This window comes from Haemaphysalis longicornis, unplaced genomic scaffold (genome assembly GCF_048455015.1).
Source record: "Haemaphysalis longicornis isolate Haplotype H1 unplaced genomic scaffold, Haemaphysalis longicornis Haplotype H1 scaffold_16, whole genome shotgun sequence".
In the NCBI taxonomy this organism is placed as follows: domain Eukaryota; kingdom Metazoa; phylum Arthropoda; class Arachnida; order Ixodida; family Ixodidae; genus Haemaphysalis; species Haemaphysalis longicornis.
This window is the reverse complement of record NW_027526266.1, coordinates 18779480-18795263: the sequence shown is the minus strand read 5'-3', so window position 1 is coordinate 18795263 and position 15784 is coordinate 18779480.

Below are 15784 nucleotides of genomic sequence, written 5' to 3'. Positions count from 1 at the left end.
AAATAGCACCCCGTGTATATAAAAGCGCCTTAAAATGCAAAGCACCCACCACCAAATCTAGACAAAGTTACTCGCCACACATAAAACACGAATATTTATTGGTACAAATGACAGAGTAATACAAATTGTTACCGATGCAAGCTGAGAAAGAACGGCGCGTTTATTGTCACTAGAATGGAAGTGACAAAATGTATACACTCTCAAATTTCTACACAAACGAGTACCTACAAGCTTTCGATACCGGATATTTTAGAAATGTATTTTGTGTAGTGTTTTATTCAAAGTTTCGGGCCAAAAAAAGTGACAATTTATATAACTTCTGCAGTGCAGTGTACAGAACTCATGTGAATGGTGTTTGGTTTGAATGTAATAAATTCACCAATATTTTCCAAATATTTCAACTTATTTTTGAGTGGAACCACTGGCTCACATCATATTGTCAGGAAAGAATTGATGACGCAGATATCTCAAAGGAAAAAAGTTCACTGGAGCCAACTCTGTGATGCTAGACAGTCGGAGAGTATTCAAGCAAAAATTAGGAGTCACCAAAGATATGTGCACTGACAAGTGTCGGGGAATTTATTGCTGGGGTGGTTGCGCTGCGACCTTCATTTTTCCCAGTGAATATTTCGGGCAACATCGAATTTCATCAAGAGATCTTATCATCAAAAATGAACATTTCGTATTGTTACGCGGCGACCCGATTAATAATGACGACCCGATATTAATGACGACCCGATGAAACACTATCCCTATCAAATAAGACAGCCTTTGGCACACACAGGAAAAGAAAAGAAAGGTATGCTTCGCATCAAGAGATAACACAGCCTGGTGCGGACAGGCGCTGGTAACAAAACATAGAATAAACCAGAACAAAAGCCGTGGATCGTTCCATTACCCCAATCAGAGAGAGTGAAACATGTGCTAAAATAAAGAAGTAATCCAAAAAGAAAGTCTCTCATTGGGCATAGTAAAGCTTGCAACAAACAACGTGAACGACGTCGGCCAGCCGGTGGCCTTCATATGTCAGAGCCACCGTCATGCACAACCTTGCAGATGAGTTTCTCATCATCATCATCATCATCATCACCAGCCTGTCTACGCCCACAGCAGGGCAAGGGCCTCTCCCATTATTCTCCAATTACCTCTGTCCTGAGCCAACTGTGACCAATTTATCCCCGCAAACTTCTTGATCTCATCTGCCCATCTAACTTTCTGCCGCCCCCTGCATAGCTTGCCTTCTCTAGGGGTCCACTCTGTTACCCTTAATGACCAGCGGTTATCTTGCCCACGTTCATTTCTTCTTCTTAATTTCTACTAATATGTCTTTAACACCAGTTTGCTCCCTGACCCACTCCGCTATCTTCTTGTCCCTTAATGCTACACCTATCATTTTCCGCTCCATTGCCCGCTGAGTCGTTCTCAATTTAAGTGAACCCTCTTAGTGAGCCTCCAAGTTTCTGCCCCGTAGGTGAGTACCGGTAAGATGGAGCTGTCATACACTTTCTTCTTCAGCGACAATTGTAGGCTGCTATTCATTATCTGAGAACGTTTGCCATATGCACCCCACTCCATTCTGATCCTTCTAATTATCTCTGCCTCATGGTTGGGATCTGGGGTCACAACTGGGCCTAAGTAGATATATTCGCTTACCACTTCCACTGCCTCGCCACCTATCTCAAACCGCTGTGCTGTCCCGAGGTTATTGATCATTACTTTAGTTTTCTGCATATTATTTTCAGGCCCACGGTCCTACTCTGTTCGCGCAGTGCGGAAAGCATGCTATGCAATTCGTCCCCCGATTTACTTAGCAGGGCAACGTCATCAGCGAATCTGAGTTTACTGAGGTATTCTCCATTAACCCTCCCTCCCACCTGTTCCCAATCCAACAAAATACTTCTTGTAAACATGCTGTGAATAACATTGGAGAGATTGTGTCTCCTTGACTGACACCCTTCCTTATAGGTATTTTACTGCTCTCCCTATGGAGGATGCTGGTAGCTGTAGACCCATTGTAGATATTCTCTAGTACTCTTATATAATGCTCATCCACCCCATGGTTCCGTAATGCCTGAATGGCTTCTAGGGCTTCGACCGAGTCAATTGCTTTCTCATAATCTATGAAGGCTATATATAGGGGTTCAGTATACTCAGCGCGCTTCTCTATCACCTGATTGATCGTGTGAATATGGTCCATTGTTGAATAACCTTTACGGAACCCTGCTTGTTCTTTAGGTTGACGGAAATCTAAGGTTGCAGAAATTCTGTTAGCGATTAGCTTGGTAAATACCTTGTAGACGACTGACAGTAAGCTAATCGGCCTGTAATTTTTCAAGTCCTTCATAGCGCCTTTCTTATGGATTAAGATGATGTTCGCGTTCCGGTAGCATTGCGGTCATTAGGCATTGCGTATACAGGTTTGCCAGTTTTTCAAATACAATTTCTCCGCCATCCTTCAAGAGGTCTGCTGTTATCTGATCCTCACCAGGTGCTTTGCCCCCTTTCATTTCTTTCAAAGCCTTCCTTACTTCTTCGTTCGTTACTGGTGGATTGTCTATCTCCTCTGAACTACTGTCTCGTTCGGCATTATTCTGTATGTCCCGGCTACTGTACAAATCCCTATAGAACTCCTCGGCCACTGTGACTATTTTATCCCTATTTGTGATGACATTGCCTTGCTTATCCTTAAGTGTATACATCTGTTTTTTCCCCACGCCAAGACGTCTCTTCACTGCTTTCAGGCTACCTCCGTTCTTTACAGCGTATTCGATCCTCTCTATATTATACTTCCGTATGTCAGCTGTCTTACGCTTATTAATAACTTCGAGAGCTCCTCTAGTTCTATTCTGTCAGCTGCGGTGGAGGTTATCATGGTTTGCCGTTTCCTGATTAGATCTTTCGTCTCCCGTGAAAGTTTGCCAGTATCCTGTCTAGCCATAGTGCCCCCGACTTCTACTGCACACTCCGTGATAATGCGTGTAAGGTTGTCGCTGGCTTCCTGTGTCGTAAGCTCGGCTTCCTCGTTAAGAGCAGAATATCGGTTCTGCAGCACGATCCTGAATTCTTCTACTTTACGTCTAACTGTTAGCTCATTTATCGGCTTCTTTCGTACTAGCTTTAGGTGGTCCCTCCTCAAGTCTAGCCTAATTCGAGATCTTACCATACGGTAGTCACTACACCTTACCCTTCCGAGCACTTCCACATCCTGCACGACCCCAGGGTTATCGCATAATATGAAGTGTATTTCATTTTTGATCTCCCCATTTGGGATCCTCCAGGTCCACTTCTGACTCTCCCGTTTACAGAAGAAGGTATTCATTATGCGTAAGTTATTCCGTTCTGCAAACTCAACTAGTAGGTCCCCCCTGCTATTTTTACGGGCCAGACCATAGTTCCCAACTGCCTTGTCTCCAGCCTGATTCTTGGCTACTTTAGCATTGAAGTCCCCCATAAATACGGTATACTGTGTTTTTACTTTAGCCATTTCCGATTCCACATCTTCATAGAAGCGTTCCACTACTTTGTCGTCGTGGCTGGATGTGGGCGCGTAGCCCTGCACCACCTTGACCTTGTACCTCTTATTGAGCCTAATTACATGACCTACTGCCCTTTCGTTAAGGCTATAGTATTCGTCTATGTTGACAGCTATGCTTTTATTCACTAGAAATCCCACTCCCAGTTTTCTTCTGTCGTCTAGACCACGGTAACATAAGACGTGTCCATTTTTCAGCACTGTAAAGGCTTCGCCTGCCCTCCTAACCTCGCTAAGCCCTATTAAATCCCATTTAATGCCATTTAATTCCTCTAACAACACCTCGAGACTTGCTTGCCTTATTTCTCAACACTGCGTTTAATCCTGTAGGGTCCCAAATACCATCCGAGGACTTTTCAACTGAGTCCACGTTGTCGACCTTGAGTCTAAACCTGCGCAAGATCACCTTGGGGATACTTCGCGTCTCGGCGTCGGGTGTTACAACGTCCGGCACCGGGAAATTTCTGGTCTGTAGCACCTACGAAGCAAGCTGGCGAGCCTGTTCCGCACACTGCTGGCATCCTTGAACGTCGGCGTCGAGGTAATGGTTCTCTAGGGGTACAAGCATGTCGTTGAGTCGTCGAGGATTGTCATCGGCTGTGGGCTGTAGACAAGCTCGAATGCAGTACCTTCGTGATCTTCAGGATAGCTATATTGTGTGGTAACGGAACATATAATAGTACTTCAGGACACGTCGTCAGCGTCGAAGAATTGTTCGCCTTATATTCAATGTCGACGTCTCCCTAATTAAGGCGTTCGGTTAGTCAATTCGACTGGGCGTGATACACGGTAGTCTTCAGGTAATCCGTGTTGTGCAAGCGTAGAACACGTTGCCTAAGCTTTCCCGTGCATGCATTTCCGCGGTACGTGACAAGCCCTTTAGGGTCTCAATGGAGCCAAATTGGGGGGAAGATTTTGTGACTTCAACAGCCGCCGCTCCACTAACTCGCGAGAGAGGCAGGCGCAGGAGTCACAAAACCACCACAGAAAACCCAGCTCTTCCCCTGGGGAGAGCGGAGGTTTCTGCTTCGCGTATCTGTAGTCAGGCTCTACAAAATGTCACTAGTGTTTGGCTCGGGACGTAAGGACTGGGCATCAAAGGTCCATTCCGATCTGTTAGACGCGCCGCGATGGCACGGCGATGGGCAGCAGAAGTCCGGGAGGCCTTTCGGTGAAATGTTTGGAGCGGACAGTCACAGCTGTTTAGAACGTAGTAGTTGACATCGAATGTAGGTTGGGGCTACTAATATTTCTATTGAATCTCATGAGCGTGCCCGCAGTAGAGAGGTGCCTCGAAGATGGTTCCTAGTGGCACGCTAACAAGATTTTGTCTAGGAGGTGGGTGGTGAGTGTGAGACGGTGCTTCGGTTTTGTTGTTGGGTTCACGTTCTTCACTCGCACTGAATGTACAAGACAGAATCCAGAAGAGCGACGCTTCAACGTGCACGGCTTGGCGACGCTCTGCCATTCGAGGCTGTGAATAATGCCGCAGTATTTGGAGTCGGCTCACTGTTCGGCTGCTAGCTAGCTTTCCATCAGGGTGCCGAAATTACGGCGCCTTCTCCGGAGTCCTTTGGCGTCACGTTGACAGGGGCACCTGGTAGGCATCAGAGTCCAAAGGGTCCCTGCCCAAATTGAAAATGATGGCCACGTTTAATTCCTAAAGGGGCAGGCTGCATCGCCCAAGGTGGACGCAGGTGGCGTTCTAAATTGCGAGAAGATACCGCCCATGATGTCCATACTGGCAGTCAATTGGAGGAGTGCCGTAGACATGCGGGCGAAATTTATAAATGTTACATTCTGTAGGGATGCACTCTTTTTGCAATGCAATGTGTACAGAAGAATAAAGGTGAATTCTCAGAAAGTGTTCTACAAGGAACACTGAAGGGCTGTCAATATAAGGCAGAAATTCACCAAACGACGGGTAAGAGCAGGGTAAGCCAACGAGTGAATTCCATTTCTTTATTGAATTGGGAAACAAACTGTACTTGAAAGTATTGGTGCAGGCATCTTTGAGGGGGTGACTAGTAAGCATAGTGCACAGTTCAGCAAAGGTTACATAAAGATTGTAAAAAAGCAACACAGAGAGATGATAACAAAATAAAAAACTTCAGTGATTCGGTATTGCGACGCAGGGCTAGAAGTGTTATTACCAGGAAAGGACGTGTGATATTGTGCGAAATTTCAGAATCACAGCGACAGCATAGTAAGTGAAGTGCTTTATTTTCAACAAATGCAATGCAGAATATTTTGAATAGCTTATACGGGTTCCAAACAGGCGTTGGGTACTCAATATCATGGAGTAATAACTACTGAAAAGCAATGAGCTTCGTTTCCAACCACGAGCTGAAATTAGAAAGTGATTCTTACATTTTTAAATCATCTGGGAACGAGAAAATCATCGAATATACCACAGAATAATTCAAGTTGAATTTTGATTTTTGTACAGAAGGAAAGCAAAGACCTCAGGACTGACCGCTAGGGAACAGCGGATGTGACAGCCACGACGGCTGAAGATACATTTTTGGTGGATCCCAACTGTGTGTTCTGCACGCCAAAGCTAGATATCCAACTAACCATTGGCGGGTTTTTAACAATTGCGTTTATTTTTAGCATCAGTTTAGGATGACACACTGCGTCCATCGCTTGAGTGAGGTTCATGAATATGCTATCAACCTGGCCACCCGAATGTAACTATGACGCTAAAAAGGACGATTGGGCAGGTTGGTACATACTCTTAGTAATATCGCAGACAACACGAGACGAAAAGAGGAGGGTACAACCACAGCCTGCGTTTGTGCCCTCTTTTTTCATCTCGGGTTGTTCGCGCTCTTACTTTCACTCTGACATATATCATGCTTAAAACTCAGCTTTTTGGGTTAGTTTATTGATAACGCTCCTAAAACCGTGTTTTATGTTCGTGAAGTTTTTTTACTTTCAAGGTAATTCGTATAGTGCTTGCATAATATAGTCATCCTTGTTGTAACGCCGTAGTACCGGGCCAGTAAATGAGTTGGTCTTACCTGATATTTGTTGCAACAGCGTGTGTAAAAATCGGCTTTAACAAATGCGAAATCCCGCTAGCTTAAAAACCTTAGATACAAAACCGTTATATGCTAGGCTTCAAAATCATTATAAACGAGCTAATCGTTCCATGTCTCCCCATGAACCACAACATGAAAAAGTGAAATTATTGCACAATTAATTTTGTTCCGTAAAACAGGCCTGCGTTCATATTTATAGCAGAATGTTATGTTCTTCAGGGCGGCTTTGCACAACACCGAGCAGGATGTATGTTTCCACATTGTCCATGTGCGAAGGGGATTTTCTACTGCTGCAATTTTGGACATCATGAGCTTTGCCAAGTATCCTATCAGCCTTCCTGAAAAATGTTTTCTTCATAGCCGATATTGCGCGCTACTACAGCGGTTTCGGTTCTGTTAGTGCAACAGAAATAAACGAAGGCAAACTAGAGTTCGCGTTTATTTTGCCCTAGCCGATAATAACGGTATATCAGTGGTCCTTATAACGAGGCTAAACTGTATATGTTCGAGTAGTTTGCATGAATAGGAGTTTTGCGAAATATTTTTGTAATTACTGATGATCTCTTTATCATCACAGTTAAAGGACGGGATAACTTTGTCCAATTCCGTAAATATATTTACGACATATTATTGCTAGATACTTAGACTTCCATTGGGAGTAAGGGGTTAGACAAACTTTGATAGCATCAGGTCCTGCAGTTTTTTTAGATCAAGCCTGAAGACAAGGTATAAAACAGATTTAACTTTCACGTAAATGTCAGTTATCGTGGCTTCAGTGTCATATATATGCCACACCAACTGCTTCTGAAGAATTCACGCAAGAAAAACTACAATATTAGTTCTTCCTGTACTGTAAGATATGCTTTTTATGACAGAAGAATGGAAGTAGACTAGACTTTCTTTGACAAATCTGATGATTTACTAAAAGTTTATATGTGTTGGCAAAATACTACGACAGTCAGGGAGAGAATGCTGATTTAAAATGGCTTAGACAAAAGAGGTGCAATAAATATAAAAGTGTTATTAAATGTAATCCGGACACCGATTGTATAAGAATATCTTAACTATGCACTTCCGGTGAGAAAGCTGAATGCTAAAACACTCAAGGAACATGTACAATGATAGGGGCAAGAAGGAATATCAAGAGCAATATTGAAATTAGAACGCGTCATTGTCACAAATAAGACACCTAAAAATTCCCCAAAACTAACACTGTTCATATGCCTGACTAAATCTGTTCATATCTGTTCATATACCTGACTAAATGCCAATATAAATCGCTATGACAACCTAGGATGTATCTAAATCAATCGAATTGATGCCAGGTAGCTGCAAAATTAACAAATGATGTTCACAAGATCTGCACTCAACACCTTGGGCATCCCTTTGACTGCACGCAACGAAAATGTATGTTATGACGGCCAAGTAATTCGTTGAATTCTTCAAGGCTACACCCTATCCAGCGGATGTGGTCTCAAAAGGTACTGCGTACAGTAGAAGTCATGCTTCTCGCACCATTCCACTTAATTGGCTTTAGTACCTTTCAATCTTTCAAAACCTGTTGTATAAGAGCGTATTATAATTTTGGCTTGTGTTTTGAATATTATGATATGCATATTTTTCGCACTTTATGTTTGCTTCAAAGAAAAAATTGCCGCTTCTAGCACTCGCGCTGCAAGGCTAGAGAAACTGGAGAAACCCTCTGTCGAACACCCGGCTGTTGTGCCTCACATAGATTTCAAAACTTCCTGCTGAAACGCCTCTATGACCGCCAAGCCCATATCGCTTTGTCTGCGTGCTTTCACATTTCCAAAGTGGGTCGCATTAGCAAATGCTAGAAGATGCAAGAACTGCTTACACAAACAGGGCCTGTGTAGCGCAAACTCGGCGTCTCTGCTCCATGCTTCTGGCGTGGGTGCACGTGAACTGGCGAGGAGAAGAGCACATGAGAGAACACGCCAGCAACGCTGGGCAGATCGTTCTCCAAGGTCGAGCTGGGCGATGTCAGGCGCTCCGTACGACGGGCAGGCCCACGTGGGATCGCTATTTTTCTTGGTATTTTTTGCGAGCTCCTCAAGTGGCGCAAACCAACGCGCGAAGGCTGGATGACGCCGGGCACACCTTACGACGCGCACACTCGCTTGCGCTCGTTTGGGCTGAGAACTAAAGCCCAACAGCTGTGCTTCCAAACTCATAATAACGTTGTAGTTGAGAATCTCCTCATAACTACACACATTTCATTGTATGAAGTTGCATAATAGTGCCATTATATTCGTGTACAAGAACATCCAGTGAACTTGCGGCGAGTACAACGCCTTTGTTAACGGAAAAATGGCTTATATCAGATAAAACGGGTACCTCCGATAGCCCCCATCCTTTGTTGTGATCTTTTAGCCACATCTAAAGTTACTTCTTTGCCCTCTGGGGAACCTTTTTACATCACCCTCAGTGTAGCAATTCTACGATTTCATCTGCCTAAAAAAAAGATGTAAAATGGTAACAAACTCGACACAATACTGTCTCCTTCCATGTTTTACAGAAAAGGGTGCACACTGACCCCCTTCAGAACCGTGCAGGCGTCTTTTTATGTCCGGTCATTCTTCACCACACAATATAAACTCCCAAAGGCCACATAAAAATAGATGTTGAATGCAAAAACCTTATTACTTCGTCGTAAAGTAGAACGCCAACCATGGAGCAATAATGATATGTGAAAAAGGACAAAATAGAGGAAATAATATAGGCAGGTTACTGGGAATAGTATAAGAGAATTATCGGGAAGAGGTGCCGATAAGCTGGCGGATGACAAAAACATAAGAGATGAGGACAAGCGGGAAAGGTGGGAAAGGAGGAAAGCCAAAGAAGTTCAGGAATGAACAAGTGAAAGACGAGGTGAGGAGGATCTCTTTACAGAAGAGTTGAATTGGTCGTGCTAGGAAACACGACCAGTGTGTGTTGGGCGGTTTGGAAGGTATAAGGAAAGAACGACGAGGCCGCATTATGAAGGTTCAAAGAATAAGGTGTTTAAAGTGTTAAAGGGTGGTGGTAGAGGTATTGTTTCAGAATGTTTTTTGCAACAAAGCAAGCAAGTAACAGGGAACCTTTCATATATTTTTTTTTTCTGTGGAGACATGTGATGTGGTAGACAACATCGGCGATATGTGTAAGTTCTTGAAGCATGGATGATGAGGAAGAATATTAGCGAAATGGACAAGCGAAGTTGCGAAATCGACAAGACAGCAAGATGCCACCAGTGTGAAACCGGCAAAATAGTCTAAGGCATAGCTATGAAGGTGGAACAAAAACAGGAGATTGTGGCTGGTGACAGAGCATGGATTCAGAAGAACACGGTTATGATGGCTACCCACAAGATGTGGTCGCCCTGGTCTGCCGAAGCCATCGTTGAGGACGCCCGGACACCCGTCCAGGTTGCAGCGCCGGCAACATCTACCTGCTGCTCGACGGCAGTGCCGGGAGTCGCCGGCATCGACTAAGCGACTTGGTGTTCTCAAAACAGGCTGCTGTGGCAGCAATTCACAATCGAATACCAAAATGTATTTGTGCGGCATTGATGTATTCTTTGAATATTTCGTTGACATAAGCTTTGAGTGCTCGTTTTATTCTGTTTACATTTTAGTTTGCTTGATTTGGTGTTTTTCTTTAGAACTATTGAACTCACTCAGTCTGGCTGTTTTGTCCCGGTGAGGCAGTAAGTCTTAGTAGTAATAATAAGTACTGTTCAATTTTTTTACCTCCGTTTTCTACCGGAACGAAATTTATAATTGCAGGCTTCATATTAACTGTTCACGCCAAATAAGCAAATGCATATTTTACACATCGGAACTCATGTTATTTTCCCACATTAGTCATTTTATTCATTTCAAAAACTTGGCCATTTAGGAGCCACCATTTTCTGTCCTTCTCAAAGGAAATTAAGATACAAATATCTACGACGACTTTGAGGAGCAGCGGTCTCTGGTCACGTCGAACACCACTTAGTGAATAAAAATAATATACTTACTTTTCCTTGCAAGCCCGCTGAAATCTAACGGCGAAGGCTATGTCAGCGTGTTGTTGTACACTTCCTTTGATAACATTTTCCACTAACATCCATTAGTCCTTGGACGTCCTTTAGGCAAGTACAACCATTACTGCATATTGTAGGTTTTCCATTCATAAAGTTGCACTGAAATGTTGCACGGAATATATAAAATTACGTTTTACCAGACACAACTTTCGGGTGATAAACTTCCAGTTTCAAACACAGCATGAGCAAAATATGTAATAGCAACAAAATTGAGGAACAGAAGGCTGTTCCTTGCCAATCAAACAGTTGTCTTCGAATGTCATCCTTCAAATGAACTCGGAAGTTAAAAATTGTATCTTTACAACTAAGGAAGCACCCTCTATATTGGACAGACTTCTGTAAAATATTTTTTGTTGAAATACGTCGTTTACAAGAGGTCTTATTGAGAACCTTGTGTGACACCAACAGAGAATATTACGCAAGTGCTATCATCAACTGACAACGGTAAGGCGTAGTCTACTTGAAATCATCAATTGATTTTTTATTCAACTTAGGGCGTCCTGTCTAAACGCCTTTCTTGTAAGAGATTATCCACAAAATCGCACTTTCATATCATTATAATTGTAAGCAGGCTGCCACAGTTTCAAGAAGTATTCACAGGTTGACTGTAGTGGAGCTTGTACCGTTGTTTTGTAGGCGTTTCGCTTTTTTATTTACATATTTAAACTTGCATAGAGACATACGTACGCAGGTGCACCGAACATCCCTCTGCTCTCTCTCTCTCTCTCTCTCTCTCTCTATATATATATATATATATATATATAGTATAAGTAAAGAGTCGGATACACAGCAAGAACAATAACAAACAATGTTTACTTACGTAGCGGCAACGGGACTTGCCTTCATCAGAGTACAGTTACATGATTTTGCTGTCGCAAACATTTTGAACACATTTCTTATATAGGTTTGCATAAAACTGTGAGAGGGAGCGGAAAATGTTTCGAAAATGGAGAGTGTGCATACAGTCCGGCTACGCCTATGTTACAACATCAACAAACAAACAAAAAAAAAATAAAAAAGGGGGGGGGGAGCGAGAGAGAGAAAAAGGGGTCGTGTTAATAATGCAGCGTTTAAGGTTGCACCATGACGGGTCAACGTATGCCGCGCGGGCTGCAAGTTCAGACAATGGGGGAAACTGGACAACCGCGGTTTGAAAAGAAAGGGAACAGTATACAGACATGTATTCAGTGGCTGGGGAGACTGGTTCGGGAGGAAGCGAAGATAGGTGTGCCCCCCGCGGATGAAGAGAATAGATAGGGGGCACAAAAGAGCATTTCACAGAAGCTAGCAATTGAACAGGAAATAGGTAGGGTCACAAAATGTTAAACATGAATAGATCACAAAGAGTTAAACATTCTTAAATGGTGGTGGGAACGAGGCCTCCTTTCCCAGGACAAATGGCATTGTTGAGCTGCATTAGGCTAATAAAGCTGCTGTATTAGGAGAGTTTCTGCGAATTCTGATGGCAAACTCGAGGGTAGGAATAATGAACATAGTTATAAAAATTATGAAGCCGCTAATTTTAATCGAGGTATAAGCACGTTAGTTTTCCGTAACTTTCATTAATTCCAAGTGTGGCTGACCCAAACTTATAAATGAGATAAGATTCCCGAACCTCGCGGTCGTGGGGCGTTTTGAAGGCGGACTCTAAAATCGTTGCATTAAGATGTTCAAATGCATGCCCGGGGCTGTTCACATGTCTTGACAGGGGCAAATAAGGGCAGCTTTTTGCATGAGAGCGGTGATTATTGAACCGTATTCGGAAGGGCGTTTCAGTTTGGCCGATATATTGTTGCCAACAAACAGTGCACTGTAGAAGATATACGACATTAGTGGAGTCACAGTTAAAGTTACCTTTTATATTTAGGTATTAGTCTGAATCCGTGCTGGTGGCGCGCTGTGTAGTGGTCATGTGTGGGCATACTTTACATCGGGGTTTATTGCAGGGCATGCAGCCAGTAGTTGCCGGTCGGTTGATACGAGGGTTAGTAAGAAAGTCACATAATTCTTATTACGCCGGTAGACAACGCGTGGTGGTTCGGGGAATATGCTTTTTAAGCGGTCACTTTGCATTAGGATATTGTGATGTTTTTTTAGCACGGTTGACACTCTTGGAGCGGAGGATGATTGGGTTAAAACAAAGTTAGTTTGCGGGTTCCGGTTCGGGGCTTTTTTCTTACAGATTTCGTTACGGTCTAATTGGTTGGCTCGCACAATAGCGTCGTCGATAACTTTTTCCGGGTATTTTTTATTCAGGAGGGTGGTCTTGAGTTCTCTACAGTTTGAGTCAAAGTCGGGTTGGTTTGAGCAAATTCTCCTAAATCGGTGGGCTTGGCTGTAAGGTATTGCTGTCTTGCAGTGTTTGACATGTCTACTTCGGAAGTGCAAATACTGCCGCGTGTCTGTCGGTTTTCTATACAGTTTAGTTTGAAGCCGACCTTGGAAGGTAGTAACGGTTACGTCCAGAAAGTTTATACTGTGTTCCGAATAGGAATGAGCAAGGGAAATACTAGGATGGGCTAGGTTGAATGCCTCAATGAAGGTGAGGAGCTCCGCCTCACCGTGTTGCCAGATCATGAATATGTCGTCAATATAACTTTTATAGTACATTGGCTTTAAATTTTGAGTGTCAAGAAAGTTTGATTCGAGGTGAGCCATAAAGATATTAGCGTAGTTAGGTCCGATTCGAGTTCCCATTGACGTTCCGCTGACTTGCACGTAATGAGCTCCGTCGAACTCAAAATTGTTAAGTTCAAGAATAAGCCTAAGGAATGTTTGGAGAGCAGAAGAATCGATAGGTTTGTCGCACGATGACTGCTCATACGCAACGGATACAGCGGCGATGCCATCTTCATGGGGGATGTTAGTATACAGTGACGCAACATCAAGGGTGACTAGAAGGCAGTTATCAGGAATTTCAAGTTTTGAGATGTCTGAGAGAAAGTCATTGGTATCCGTAATGAAGGAGGGAAAGCTGGGCGGAATGTCGCAAATGAGATTATCCACATAGCGGGAGAGGTTTTCGGTAACAGTGCCAATGCCAGAAACGATGGGGCGCCCTGGGTTGTTCACCTTGTGAATCTTTGGGAGAAGATAGAATTTACCGGCTACTGGGCTTAAGGGGATCAGGGAACGAGCCGTGGTTTCATTTATTGTTTTATTTTTAACAAGCTCAGCAAGTTTATCATTGACAATTTGCTTATAATCTTAAGTGGGATCATTGGGTAGTGCTTTATAGAACGTCGATACTGATAGTTGCTTATTGGCCTTGTTAACATAGTCGGTTTTGTCAAGGATTACGATTGCGCCTCCCTTGTCGGCAGGTTTGTTTCCGCTCTTGCACAGTACTTGACTGCCGCGGTCGCACCCAGGGGTCTTAGGATTAGAATAAAACCTGCTACTACCGAACTCTCCCCGTCCAACATGAATAAGTGGAAACAGGTACTCGGTAAAGCATCTTTACAATTAACTGAAATAATCCTCAATCACTACGAAACTACGGCCCATTCTCTCCGAAAGAAACAGGAACACACTTAGTCAGGAACTAATCAAAAGAGAGTTGAACCTTTTAAGCAACTACGAATCTAAGACGGCCTCCGCCATATCCCGAACAAAAGATCGAAAGTTTAACCGAGATAAGATTTTTAACACTGGCCACATGCGTAAGAACCTAACAAGCTCCGGCACTAGTAACTGCCCCAAGTCTGACAATACGGCCGATAATGTCACTACGACTGTAATAAATGCTTCGACTACTGCACCCCAAACAGTTCAGTTAAACCCCTCTACTAATAATTTTCCCTCGCCTGGCGTCACAAAAGAAAACCTTACCGGGAATGTAATGAACCTTTCAAGTATAACCCTCTCCCCAGCTCAGATGGACGTCTTGTCAAAGGGCCTAAACTTTTGCCCGGCTACTGGTGGTTTTGATGAATTTCAACTTTTTAAGGACTTAGATAACTTTGCCAGAAACATGAGGCTACGAGAATACTTCTACGATCACCCCGCGACGGAAGAAGCCCGCAGAACCCTACCTAGCTATAAGCACTGGACCCCTCCCACACAGCGTGATAGTTGCCTCGACATGTACATCAAAGCTGTCCAACGCGATGTGCGAAAAGCATACCAAACACAAATTTCTTTCCACCACAACATGACTACCAACGAAAAGAAAGCCCTAGAGGAACTCGCAAGCTGTCCCGACATAATTATTATACCTGCCGACAAGGGAGGCGCAATCGTAATCCTTGACAAAACCGACTATGTTAACGAGGCCAATAAGCAACTATCAGTATCGACGTTTTATAAAGCACTACCCAATGATCCCACTCAAGATTATAAGCAAATTGTCAAAGATAAACTTGCTGAGCTTGTTAAAAATAAAACAATAAATGAAACCACGGCTCGTTCCCTGATCCCCATTAAGCCCAGTAGCCGGTAAATTTTATCTTCTCCCAAAAATTCACAAGGTGAACAACCCAGGGCGCCGCATCGTTTCTGGCATTGGCACGGTTACCAAAAACCTCTCCCGCTATGTGGATAATCTCATTTGCGAAATTCCGCCCAGCTTTCCCTCTTTCATTACGGATGCCAATGACTTTCTCTCAGACATCTCAAAAATTGAAATTCCTGATAACTGCCTTCTAGTCACCCTTGATGTTGCGCAACTGTATACTAACATCCCCCATGAAGATGTCATCGCCGCTGTATCCCTTGCGTATGAGCAGTCATCGTGCGACACACCTATCGATTCTTCTGCTCTCCAAACATTCCTTAGGCTTATTCTTGAACTTAACAATTTTGAGTTCGACGGAGTTCATTACGTGCAAGTCAGCGGAACGTCAATGGGAACTCGAATCGGACCTAACTACGCTAATATCTTTATGGCTCACCTCGAATCAAACTTTCTTGACACCCAAAATTTAAAGCCAATGTACTATAAAAGGTATATTGAAGACATATTCATGATATGGCAACACGGTGAGGCCGAGCTCCTCACCTTCATTGAGGCATTCAACCTAGCCTATCCTAGTATTTCTTTTGCTCATTCCTATTCGGAACACAGTGTAAACTTTATGGACGTCACCGTTACTACCTTCCAAGGTCGGCTTCAAACTAAAC